The following is a 12664-nucleotide window of genomic DNA, read 5'->3' as shown; positions in this document are numbered from 1 at the left end:
TAAATTGTCTACCGGTGAGTTCTACTTCTCTCGAATTAAGACTCTCGGTAATCATATTAAACATCATGGACCAACGTCCATCAAAATTGTCATTGTTCTTTTCATCTCTCCTCCCGATGATATTAAAATCTCCCCCGACTAGTATTGGCAGATTTTCATCTCCACAAATCCGCACCAAATCAGCCAAAAAGTCTGGTTTGAATTCAGGTTGTGCTGCCCCATAAACAGCAACAAGAGACCACCGGAACCCATCCAGTTTTGATCGCACCCTGAATTTAACCGAAAAGTCTCCCTGAACCACATTAAGCACCTCTAGCGTCTCACATCGCACTCCTAGTAAAATCCTGCCGGATCTTCCTCTAGGAGGTAATATGTGCCAGTCAAAATCGATACCACTGGAGAGAGTTTGAAGAAACTGTGAGGTGAAATTATCTCGTCCAGTTTCCATAAGTGCAATAAAGTCTAAGTTTTGTTCTATCGTTGTCTCCACTAAGAACTTTCGTTTAGCCAAATCAGCTAGACCTCTGTTATTCCAAAAGAGTCCTTTCATAAGTCATCATGAAATTTTTTCTTAAGCTTAACTCGAGCACTTCTGTGTACTGTCGAAGTAGGATAAATTTTTCGCTTCCAGGATCGTTTAGGCCCCTTGTGCCCGAGTGAAAGGCATGTCCACCTTTTCTGTCTTACCAACCATAGAACACAAACTCCAAGCAATCAGAAAGTGTTTAATCAGTTTTGGTGGAGCACCATAGAAATGTACCCACACCTTCTCTAAAGGTATACCCTCGGGTTCTTCCTGCTTCCAGTCATCAAAAGCAATAATAATGTTGGTACTTGGAACTCTGCAGAGCCCCCACTTAAAAAATGCATCTGATCCTCCTTAGTGGGGAAATCCACCTTGTAAGCCTGTCCCTCCAGTTTTTCCAGATGCCACTGATAATTACCTGGTAACAGATCACGTAGCTGCCTCACAATCTGAGCCTCAGTCAACTGCCCATTAGTAACCCGAACCACTGCTGGGAATGAACTCTCCACCACATGCAGTAGAGGGTCCGCCTCCGGTGTCTCAAAGAACATCAGCTCCTTGCAACACACACCAAAAATGTTTACACCAAGCTTAGGACCGGAAAGGAGTGGGCAGTCACCGGTCACATGCTGCGATCTGAGACAATAGTCACACAGCTCATTGGTGCACTCGGCTACAAAGTGACCCGGTTCGCCACATCTATAGCAAGGCAACTTCTTCTTCTTAATTGCCCACTTCGAAAGTTTCTCCCCCTCCATTATTTCCGTCCCTTTGTTTGTTGTACCATCCTTAGACTTTGCGACTCCAGATGCCGCCGGAACGGTGAACGCTGCCAAAGCCTTGACCGCGTCAACCGCAGCCGCGGGCAACGTGGTGTGGGCTCCTGCCACATCTGCGGAGTGCTCGAACTCCGTCCCCGTAGCCGTGTCCGCAACGGCCGGTGGTGGCGGCGGAGGCCGTCGCACAAAGGCTTACATAGCCTCACCATCTACCATGATATGTTGTTGTGGCTTAGTGATACTGGCAATCTATGCTGTGTTAGAGAAACTCCAAATGGCTTTGAGCTTAAGCCCTCTGAAGGTATTCCCCAAGCTGAAGGGATGAACTTCTCATTGGTACATCACTCGGATGGGCTTTTTCTTGTGAAAAGTGGAGGATTTTTACCTCCCGAAGCTGCTGTTGTGTATCAAGTTAGGCCTAGTGATGGCTCACTTGATATAGTAAATGATGGCTTAAATGGCAAAGATGTATTCACCATCCCCAAACAATGTGGATTTGTTCTCTCGTCACCTAACAATGAAAAGAAGCTTTTTACCGCCAATATGCTCCCAAATGTCGACTGTGCCATGTAAGTCCTTTGATTTACTTGATATGAAAATAATTTATTTGGAATATCTAACATCTTAAGTCTTGCATTTTGACTGCAGGTACAGCTATGAGCACAACTGCAACTATAATATCAAGCCATGTCAGTATATGCATCTCCTAGCTTCTGTCTGGGCGGTGCTTCGGACATCAAGAAGCTTTTAGGATCTGACAGCACATAGGTACGGATTTACCATGAACAAAAAAATGTCTTTTTTTTCGAATGATCTGGCAAGTTGCTGGCTTTCATGTATTAGCAGGTAGTGCACCATCTTCACCAGTGTTGATTTACCATGAAAAAAAATGTCGACTCAGATAACATAAAAGTTCTTCTGCAAATTCTGCATATGCACTGCGAAATGAAATACATGTACCATTCACAATGCAGCGCCTCATCTTTAATCCTCTACAGCTTCATCCCAAAATCCAGAAAAATACTGAAGAAAAATCTGCACTGCGTGCACATGGCACATGCATGCGTAGCGACGATTAACTCAAAAGTTACTGTCATTCTCTAAATGGCGTCAGTTGTATTGCATATAGTAGTGAACACTGCTTTCTACTCTCAACAACGATTTCTCTGCGAAGACAAGTAGAACCAAGTTTGCAATTTTTATTGCCTGTAAAGCTACAGATTTAGGACCATGCTAACACTTTTTGTTTAGTCTTTTGCATGTCCAAGTACTATGCTAAAGTATATTATTTCATAATGCAGTCTTCTACTCTAGTGGGGTTCAAAATATTTTGAACTTCAAAACAATTGTAACAAACATTATTGTTCAGAAATTCTTGTACTGGACTGCAAGCATGATATGCAATTCAAAAAAGTCGAATCAGTATTTCCCTAGATATAAATTTGGCACATATTGCGAATGTCATTATTGGTCTAGATAGCAGGAACATGTGAGCTCGGAAGCTACATCGACGTGTCACTGGATTGACATACTGTTTTAATCTCTCATAGTTTGTTCCTTCTTACTAAACTAAACTAGATTCTTGATTTTGAATGTCCAATTCTGAAACTCTTATCTCACACTGAATAAAATTTTCAATGCAGAACTTGTTTTTCTCCCTCTGTGCATAGATTTGCAATCAAGGCAATGCATTCTATTGTCTAGATCACGATGTGCTTCCTAGGATAATTTTTGAGAAATATCTAACACTGAATATTTGTTCCACAGAGATAGAGATCATTGGACAGTGCCACAGCTGAGCACGGTCTTGGAGTTTTGCCAGTTCACCCACAGGGCATCAAATGCATCTTATGCATGTTAGAAATATAATTATGTAGATAAATGTAACTAGAGATAAGATAGGTTTAAACAATGTCTTGCATTGTACTCCAAGTCTCTCTTCCTATTGTACTTTTATATATACCCCTACGAGGGTCAGATCAATACAACAAAAACAAGCATTCAAGGGAGTACCTAGAACTCATCTAGATGAGAAATAATTTGGTCTCATTCACTTTGAAAACAAGGACAAATACAACCCACGTCAGCACACACGCATCTTACAGCATCACATCCAATGGCTATAAAAGGTGAATGAGACCATATTATATCTCATCTAGATAAGTTCTAGCAAAACTGAACATTCAATCATCCTATAAGTTCTACATGGTATTAGAGCGGTTAGTCTCACGACGCCGATCCTAGGTTTCTCCACCACTTCTGCATCGCACCGCCCCCGGGGAGATTAATCTTCTCTCCCTGGGGGCACGACACCCGATCAATCAACGATTAGATCGGTTCTATAGCTTAGATAGTAGATCAATGTCTATAGGTTTTAATTTTCGAATTTCTTAGATCCATCCACTAGATCGATCATATTAGCCACCAAATAAATCTCTGAAAACCCCAATCCCGGTGAGCAAAAATCATAACAGATGGGTGCAGAAATCGTTATCCCAGACGACGGCCAAATCACTCCGTCCGCCATGCCTCCTCGATCCCTCGGCTCCAAACAGGCAGGCTCCTGCATCAGCTGCAGCGGCCTCTACATCAACCTACTCCGTCCACACAGAGCAGCAACGACTAGGTCAACGTAGACATCAATCACCAATAATTCAGCAGCACCACGCCGCACATCAAGGTTGGATCACGGGAGGGACCTCCACAGCCAGTCCGCGGCGAGCCCCATGCAACCAGATTGCATCCACGGACAGTTACAGATGCATACCTGCATGGCCTGGCCATCCGCTAGAGATCCAGCTGCATCGCCATGCCTGCGACTCGAGCACTCCGACACCGACGGACGACTACAGACGGCTTCGATCCAGGCGACAGCGCGGCGCGCGCTCCATCGATTCTGATGCACGATTTTTGATCTCCATTGGCGATTTTTCAGCGCACCGGGACACGCATCCGACCCAGCCTGCAACTACGTCGGCTACACCGACCGTGATCCGAGCCTGCATCAACCTTACGTTTGCATCGACCCCTCTACCGAGCCGAACATCTCGTTGTACGACTACGCCAGGCTACGAGCCCAACATACTTCTTCGGCACGGCACGACATCGACACTTCGTCGCCCCGGAGGGACGCCTTCAAGCGACGTATCATCGTCGACACGCTGCTGCAACACCGTCGTCAACACTTCATCACCAACGTCTTCATCAACGTGGTCTTCTTCATCATCATCGTCAACCAAGGTTTTGGATCCCGAGCAGACCTTTTTTCTCGTGGGTCACCGGAATTTGCGGTTACCAAGGTAACCGCGAAATTCCAAAAAAAATTCGGACAAAATTTGAAATCAAAATTTGAATTCAAATATTTTTTAGGTCGATATAGATAGATATTTTACTCAAAAGTTTCAGTAATAGTGGCCTTCGGAACGCAACTTCCGCTTCCTCCTACGACGCGAGTTCGACCCCTGGATGCAGCAGCATTTTTGAACTTTTGCTTCGTAAAAAAGAATAAAAATACAACAGGCCAGACTCGAACCGGCGACTTGCTGGTAAAGAAAGTATGCCTTTGCCACTACGCTACTGCCTGCCTTGGTCTAAAAGAAGAGATTGCTTCTATTTAACTAGAGAGGCAGCGTTTGAATTCAAAATTTTCAAAATGTTCGAGATATTTTGCTCGGTACGAGTGTTTCTCGAGGGGGAACGGTAAACGTGGTAACCACGCGAGATCACGAAATTTCGCTCGGTACCCAAAACGTTGTCGTCAACACATCGCCGCCACCTCGTCCACAAGATGGACACCTAGCGCCCTCTGAGAGCATCTCCAGCCGTTGGCCCCCCAGGGGGCGCCTAAAATCGCCGCCTGGGAGTGACCCGGTGCAAAAAATGGGTCTGGGGGCGAGTTGATCCCCAGCCGCCACCCCAGGGCCGGCCCCAGGCGCGGGAAAAAAATTATGTAGCAAATTTAGGCAAAGTTCGGCTAAAACATGCCAAATTTTGGCAAACTTGGGCTTATATTCACCGATTTAATTCGAGTAATCGCCATTACATGTAAAAACTAATCAAAAAAAACTTGCTGAAGGCCGAGAAGTCGCCGTCGTTGCCGCCATCGTCGGCCTTCTCCTCCTTGACTCGAGCGCCCCTGCTGGACCCCTCCCCGGCTCGTGGTGGCGGCGGCGGCGCGTCGTCATCGTCGTCGCTGTCGTCGATGATGACGACTCCTCCTTCGACGCGGCCTCAGCGGCGCTGCGCGAAACGCCGCAGGGCGGCGCACTGGCGCTCCCTCGCCATCTTCAGGGAGTCCTGGCATGCCCATTCGAGGGCTGCGTCGTCGTCGAGCTCGACCTCGCGTGCTCCTTCGTCACCGGCGCCAGCCCCGGCTCCTTCTTCACCGGCGTCAGCCCCGTCTCCGTCTTCACCGGCGCGAGACCCGGCTCCCTTGGTGATGACGATGCCGGCGCTGCGAGTGCGCCGGCCGAGCGGCGTCTCCGCCGCGGGTTCGGCCTTGACGCCGAGCAGCGTCGGAGTGCCGGAGGATTGGGAGGAAGAACGCGACGACGAAGAAGAGGAGGAGGAGTCGAACCTCCTTGGCGCCCATTGCCCATCGCGTCGGTGCTGCGCCGGGGCGACCGCCCTCGCCGGGCGGTACGCCAACGGCGGGTTGTTGCCGCCCTCGAGGTGCGTCAGCACGCCCTCAAGCGTGCGGCCGGGGACACCCCACCACAGGTGGCGCCCCTCGCTGTTCTTGATGCCGCCGATGACCGGCACACCGTTGGTGGACGCCAGCCGCTGTCTAGCCGCGCTCGAAGTACGCCGCCCAAGCCACGTGGTTGTCGGCGGCGTACTGGGGCAGGGAGAGCTCGGCGTCGGTGAGGGAGGCGCGCGCGATCTCGACCTTGTCAGCGAAGTACGATGGCTTGGCAATGGCGTCGGGCAACGGAGGAATGGGCACTCCCCCATTGCTGAGCCTCCAGCCCGTCAGCCCGGCGCGCATGTCCGGCGGCGCCGCGATGTTCGCCTGGAACAGGAGCCAGGATTACTGTTCGCGGAGCGAACGACGGCCGAAGCCGTTGGCCGCCGCCTCGGCTCTGGGGAAACGCTCGGCCATCGGGGAGATGGAGTGGCTGGGAAGAAGAGATCGGTGGGAGAGAAGGGCTCGGTGGCGGCGCTCAGGAGAGGTGGAGAGGTGGCACTCATCACAGGCGAGCGAGGCCATATATAGTCGCGCCGCATCCGTGTGTACACGTCCGAGGGAGGGGAGGCGTCGGCGCGCGTCGACGCGCCGCCCCGGCGGCAGCCTTGCCATTGATTCCCAGCGGGAAACCAAGGCGTCGGGAGAAGACGAGGCGGGCGGTGTCGCTGACGCGGCTGGCCCACGGCGCTTTCGCGCCAAAAATGATTCGCCCGGCGCCCCCGAGTGCCCCCCAGCGCGCCGTGTTCGGGTTGGGTCCGCCGGCGCCAATTTTGGCCCGAGCGGGCGAAAAATGGACCCCTGGGGGCGCGACTGGGCCGATTTTTTGGCGCCGGCGGCCGAAAAATCGCCTGGGGGGGCCTTGTTGGGGGCGCGGCTGAAGATGCTCTGACAGACTTTTCTGCAAGACGCAACCTCGACGACAGCAATGACCCCGTCACAACGACGGCATCGATCGCGTCATCCACGATGGCACGACTACATCGACACGGCATCACTACAGTGACGACTCTACACGGCCATACGGTTCTGGCAAAACCGATGTGTGCTCGATGAACTTCCTCCGGTCTTGGCAAAACCGGTTGACACATTGCTGACGACACCATCTGACATCCGCAAGGTGCATCGTCCACGTCTGCAGCTCCGTCATAGCGCATTTTTTGCGCCTCCGGCTTTGTGCGGCTTCATCATCCATGATAACCACACCATCGATCACGACTACCTCGACCACGGCTACATCACCATGATCGGTTACCTCGACACTAATTGCTACGTCTGCAGCAACTCATCAGCAACAACTTCAGTCAACAGCGTCTGCCTTGTCACATGCGTCCATGATACTCCCGCTGTGACTGCGGGAGGGAATAAAGGAGAAGACAGGGAAGGCACCAGAAGGGGACGCAGTCACCGCCCTAGGTGCCGACCCATCAGCCATCAGAGACGCAGTTGATGATGGTGCAGTGGAGAAGAAGACGAGCGCAAGACTTCAAATTCAGTCGCAATCGTCCGCTTCACTCCCGCTACGACTGAGGGGGAATGTTAGAAATATAATTGTGTAGAGATAAACGTAACTAGAGATAAGATAGGTTTAAACAATGTCTTGTATTGTACTCCAAGTCTCTCTTTCTATTGTACTTCTATATATACCCCTACAAAGGTCAGATCAATACAACAAAAACAAACATTCAATCATCCTATAATTTCTACAACTCCATTAATTGCGGCCAAATTAGAATCCTTTTGCACCTCATTACAAAGTTACAGAGAACCAAGACTAAAGACACCACGTTTTCAGTTTAGCTGTTTGAACAGGTAATTTTGTCAAATTTCTGTAAGTTACTGTGGTAATTAAAATCCTTTTTGGAGTGGAGGTCTGGGGGATGCATGTGTAACCGTGTCAAATGCTGAAGCTAGAACAATATATTCATTGTTGGTTTCTGGTAGGTATTTGCTGGCAAATTAAGTTGGTTTTTACTCCATTACACCTAGTTTGGTGCCTGGCAAACTTGATTTTTTTTTTGTATATATGTGTGTGTGGAAATATGTTACAGAGTGAACAATTATTCAAATATTAGAGGTTTGCGGGTTTTATCAAATTCATAATAATAAGGGTTCGCTAAACCGTAGGAATCTGGCTTTATTAATTTAAAGTCTAAAAAAAACATAGGAATCTCTAGTATATATAGGGTTACCGCCGTATCATAAACCATGTGTTCCATTGATGTTCTAATTCGGTCGACAATGCTTCTGCCAGATGCCAGATATCCTTTGAGCAATGGAAGTAAACGCTGCCAACAGGAACGGCGGCTCCCAAGGGGTGAGGGTGCCATTGTCCTTGTTTGCTGTGGAATACAGCAGCAAGAAGCGAGAAAAGCATATCTACCATACACGGGATATCCCCGTGCGTGTGATGGCCGTTGATTTTGTTGAAGATTCACCTTCATACATGCATACTTTATTATTACTGCTCAATCCATCTGTCGTATCCCATCAATGTGGTCATACCAACTAGTCACTCACAATAAAACAAGTTGTTGATGGTTGCATAATGTTTCATAATTTTTTGGGGGTGAATAGTTTCATAATGTTTATCATATTTGAAGACTTAAATTTCAAATCTTGTCAAAATATATTCAAGAATGTTTTTGTTTCAAAGGCCACGTCACCAGGAACATTATTGAATTTTTCCCATGGAATTAGCAAATTTCGATGAAACAAGTTTGAAGCCCAGTTATTTAGTTGTCAAAAAAAATTAATTTCAGAAAACATATTCAGTATTGGTCTTGTTTTGAAGATCTTGCCGAAAAAACACATTTGTGTAAACAGAAAGTAAAACAAATTTTTATTTCAAAATATACTAGGCATCTATTTGTTTGAATGAAACTTAATGACTAGAGAATAACCCATGTTAGGGGATAGAGAGAACACTATAAATGATGTCAGTGGGCCCATAGAAAAAAAAATAAAAAAAAATGTGCATGCATGTCTCCAGCAAGAAGCGGCTTCTGTTTGATGTTTCGAGTGGAAATATCCGCGGGATAAGCAGCACGTTGTTTCCAGATGCCTTTGTTGAATTCGAGAACTGCGGCTGGCTTCTCATGGTCCGACACAAGCCATTTTACTTCTAAGAGCAGATTGTCTTTCTAGTCCACCCTACCACCGGCAGGCGGATCCACCTGCCGGTCCTTCACTCTCCAAACAAAGGATACTTTGTGTTCTATGTTGATCCTCGTGGAACACCGCTCGTCGTTGCATGTGTCCAGATCAAGAGTGTTGTTCCGACTGTCCATGTCACGTGTCATGGGGACGTGTACTGGTGCGTCCACAAGCATACCAGTAATCTGCACCCGTCAGAAGCAATGCGCAGACCAATGGACAATACTTGGATCTTGGATCGGGACACAGGCTGTCTGTGCCGAATTCCTTGGGCAGATCCTGATCTTCGACATCACAGACAGAGATGACCTGGAGAACTGCCTCTTGTCCAGAGTGGAGCATAAAAGATGCACATTACCTTGTTGCGTCCAATGGGGAAGTTGTGATCGTATCGTGTCTTCGTGTGAACGTGGGAAGTGCTTTCAAGTTCTTCAAGATGGACATGGAAGCTTTGGAATGGTCGCCGCTCGATGGCCAGGAGCTGGATGACACCAGCTGGTTTCTTTGCAAGGGTCAGTCTATCCGTGTGAAGGAAGAAGGCAAAAGGAAAGTCTACACATTCAATCCCATACAATGCAGTGGCTCAGTGACAGAGAGCTCACATGGAAAAAAGGCAACCACGTATTTTACTAGCACATCAGGTCCTCCCTCATTGAAGACCATCACAAATATTTATGCATATGATTTAGTTTCTGGGACTGTCGAGACGGTTATACCGGCATCGATCGTAACGGAAGTGCGCCGCTGGATTCAACCTAGTATGTTTGCTACGCCAACAAAATAATCCGATGTACCGAGGGAGGCCTCAATAAGCCACAGGTGATTTGAAGTCGTGTAGATTTCTTTCGAGAGAATCTTACCTGTCTTTCTTTTCTTAGCTCTAGCAGCTTTGTACTGCTCAAGGAACAATGATTAGAGACAAATCTTCATTATTGTTATAGTTACGAAGTTCTCTTTTAGATTCGGCTGTATCGTTTATAAGCGAATGATAACAAGCATAGTTGCAATGTTTGGAAAAGGAAAAGCTAGATATAAGAAATCTCCATAAAATGGTGACTGAGGAAGGTTGGGGTGTACCATGGTTTTCTCCTTAAGATCCAGGTAAGCCGCCCCGATTCGTCAATGGAGTGATGGCACCCAAAGTACGGCCACTATTTCTCTAGGGGTTCCCTCACGAGTTGGCATCAAAAGATATAAAGCTGGGCTCTAGTTTTCAAGAACTTGTCGAAACAAAGATTTCGGTTTGGACACTTTGTTTGAGAGAATCGACTTTTGAAAGTTCTAAAATTTGTTTCAAACAGGTGACACCATCTATTTTGGAGGCTAGTCTTTTCCAACCAGCAACCATGGTGCGGAAGATTTGTTGTGGCATAAAAAATGTAAAAATAATATGTGTGGACATAAGAAAGTAGAAATACACAAAAAGTAGAAGGCTAGTTTACTCGAATCTTTAGAAAAAGCATACAGTTGTTAGCAAAAATGTTCACCTATTCTTTATGTAAGCACAGAACGATTACACCGACTTTACATCAGTACAAAAGAAATGTATCATCCCTTTACATCAGCGCGAAAGAGGTACATCATCCAGTAGGAAGTTACAGAATTACAAATGACAGCTACAATTGGCTGTGCAGCGTGCATTTGATGCCCTGTAGACTCGGCAGCCTTCAACTTGTGGCTCAAAACTCATGCAACAGATGTTATTTACAGAATTACAATTAATAGTTGCTATGTTTACAGATGACTGCATTATTGAATTCATGCTCCAACCAACTCATTCAAAAGTGCAAACTGATGGAGGGAGGCAGGCAATATATTTCAACACTCCCCCTCATTTGTAGGCTATGTTACTCCTTAGACGTGGGATCGATGTAGGCCGCATAATCGTTTTATTTAATACTGCGTTAGCAGGGTTTTGAACTCAAGATCTCTTGGCTCGGATACCATATTGAATTCATGCAGCAGCCAACTCATCCAAAAATCCGAACTGATCGAGAGAGGCAGGCAATATATTTCAACAGAAGTAACAATTGACGATGAGACGGTGGATGCTGACAGCAACCCCGTACCTGAAATCGGGAGGACGCGATAGGCAACAGAAGCGGAGACGCCAAGGTGGAGAGCGAAGCTACTACTGGGTGTATGGACGATGCGGCTTGTATAAATTGGCAAAGGACCCCGGTTGCGGGTGTCGATTCGGAATTGGACGTTTGGCCCCCTCCGAGGGGTGATCGGAGTAGGGAGCTGCACGGCGGCCGGAGTCGAACCGGAGAAGGTTGGAGGAGAGGAGGGAGTGGGAAATTGGAACGTAGGCAGGAGGGAGTGCAGGTGGGTACTGGGTAGCGCGCCGCCAGGGCTTCCGCCACACCGCCACCTCCCACGCCGCGCTCATCCACCTCCTCTCGCGTTGGCGGGCGCCCGCGCGCTACGAGAGGATCGTCTTCGACATGTTCGGCTGCTCGAGCAGCGCGGAGGGCATGCGCGTCGCCCTCGACGCCGTTCAGGCAATCTGCCGAACGGGATCCGCGCGCCACGCGCTGTCCCTGGCCTGCTACAACTTCGCGCTCAGGTCGCTCGCGCGCTTCGACATGATGGGGGAGATGGAGGGGGTGTACGCCCAGCTCGTCCGGGACGGGCTGCTGCCGGATACCAATCCGTACAACGCCATGATTAAGTCGCATTGCAAGGAGGGCGATCTCGCCAAGGCACGCCGCTATTTCAGGCTGCTGCTGGAGTGTGGGTTGGAGCCGGATACGTTCACATGTAGTAATGCTCTAATTTTAGGCTACTGTCGGAAGGGTGACCTGAGGAGGGCCTGCTGGCTGTTGTTGATGATGCCGCTGAAGGGTTGCCAAAGAAATGAGTACTCCTACACCATTTTGATTCAGGGTCTGTGCGAGGCGCAGTGTGTAAGGGAGGCACTTGCGCTGTTGTTGATGATGAGGCGGGATTGGTGCTCCCCGGATTCGCACACATATGTTAAGAGATAGGGTTCTGCCCGGTCTTGGCCGTAGGCAGTAGGGGAAGGAGGGGGCTGGGCGTGGCGATGAGCGGCCGCGTCGGCGGCTGGGCGCCGTCGCGGGAGAGGAAGATGGCGGCGGCAGCGCAAGAGGCAGGGGGCGGCTAGGGTTCCGGCTCCTCTGGGAGCCGGGCAATAGAGATAATCTTCTTATTGCACTAGTAGAAAAAGGACCTAATGTGAGACACATTAGTCCCGGTTCGATTTTGACCCGGTACTAATGGTACCATTAGTGCCGGTTCGAACGGCTATGCATTAATGCCGGTTCATTTTGAACCTTTAATACCGGTTCGTGCCACGAACCAGTTCTAAAGGGATGGTGGCAGGCTGGCGTCAAGCCGGGGCCCCGTGATCACCTTTAATATCTGTTCGTGGCACAAAACCGGTACTAAGGGGCTAACCTTTAGACCGGTTCATGCCACGAACCGGTACTAAAGGGGTTCGACCTACAGTACCGGTTCGTGGCACAAACCGGTACTAAAGGGCAATTTTCAAACTCT

At 48.5% G+C, this 12664-nt stretch overlaps 1 pseudogene; it reads left to right on the top strand.

Moving 5' to 3' along the window:
• Nucleotides 1–8264: 8264 nt before the first annotated feature.
• Nucleotides 8265–9929, top strand: LOC119292960 (annotated as a pseudogene).
• Nucleotides 9930–12664: the final 2735 nt, after the last annotated feature.

The sequence above is a fragment of the Triticum dicoccoides genome, chromosome 4B, assembly GCF_002162155.2.
Source record: "Triticum dicoccoides isolate Atlit2015 ecotype Zavitan chromosome 4B, WEW_v2.0, whole genome shotgun sequence".
In the NCBI taxonomy this organism is placed as follows: Eukaryota; Viridiplantae; Streptophyta; class Magnoliopsida; order Poales; family Poaceae; genus Triticum; species Triticum dicoccoides.
The sequence above is the reverse complement of the archived record's forward strand: the minus strand, read 5'-3'. Positions and strand labels throughout refer to the sequence as shown.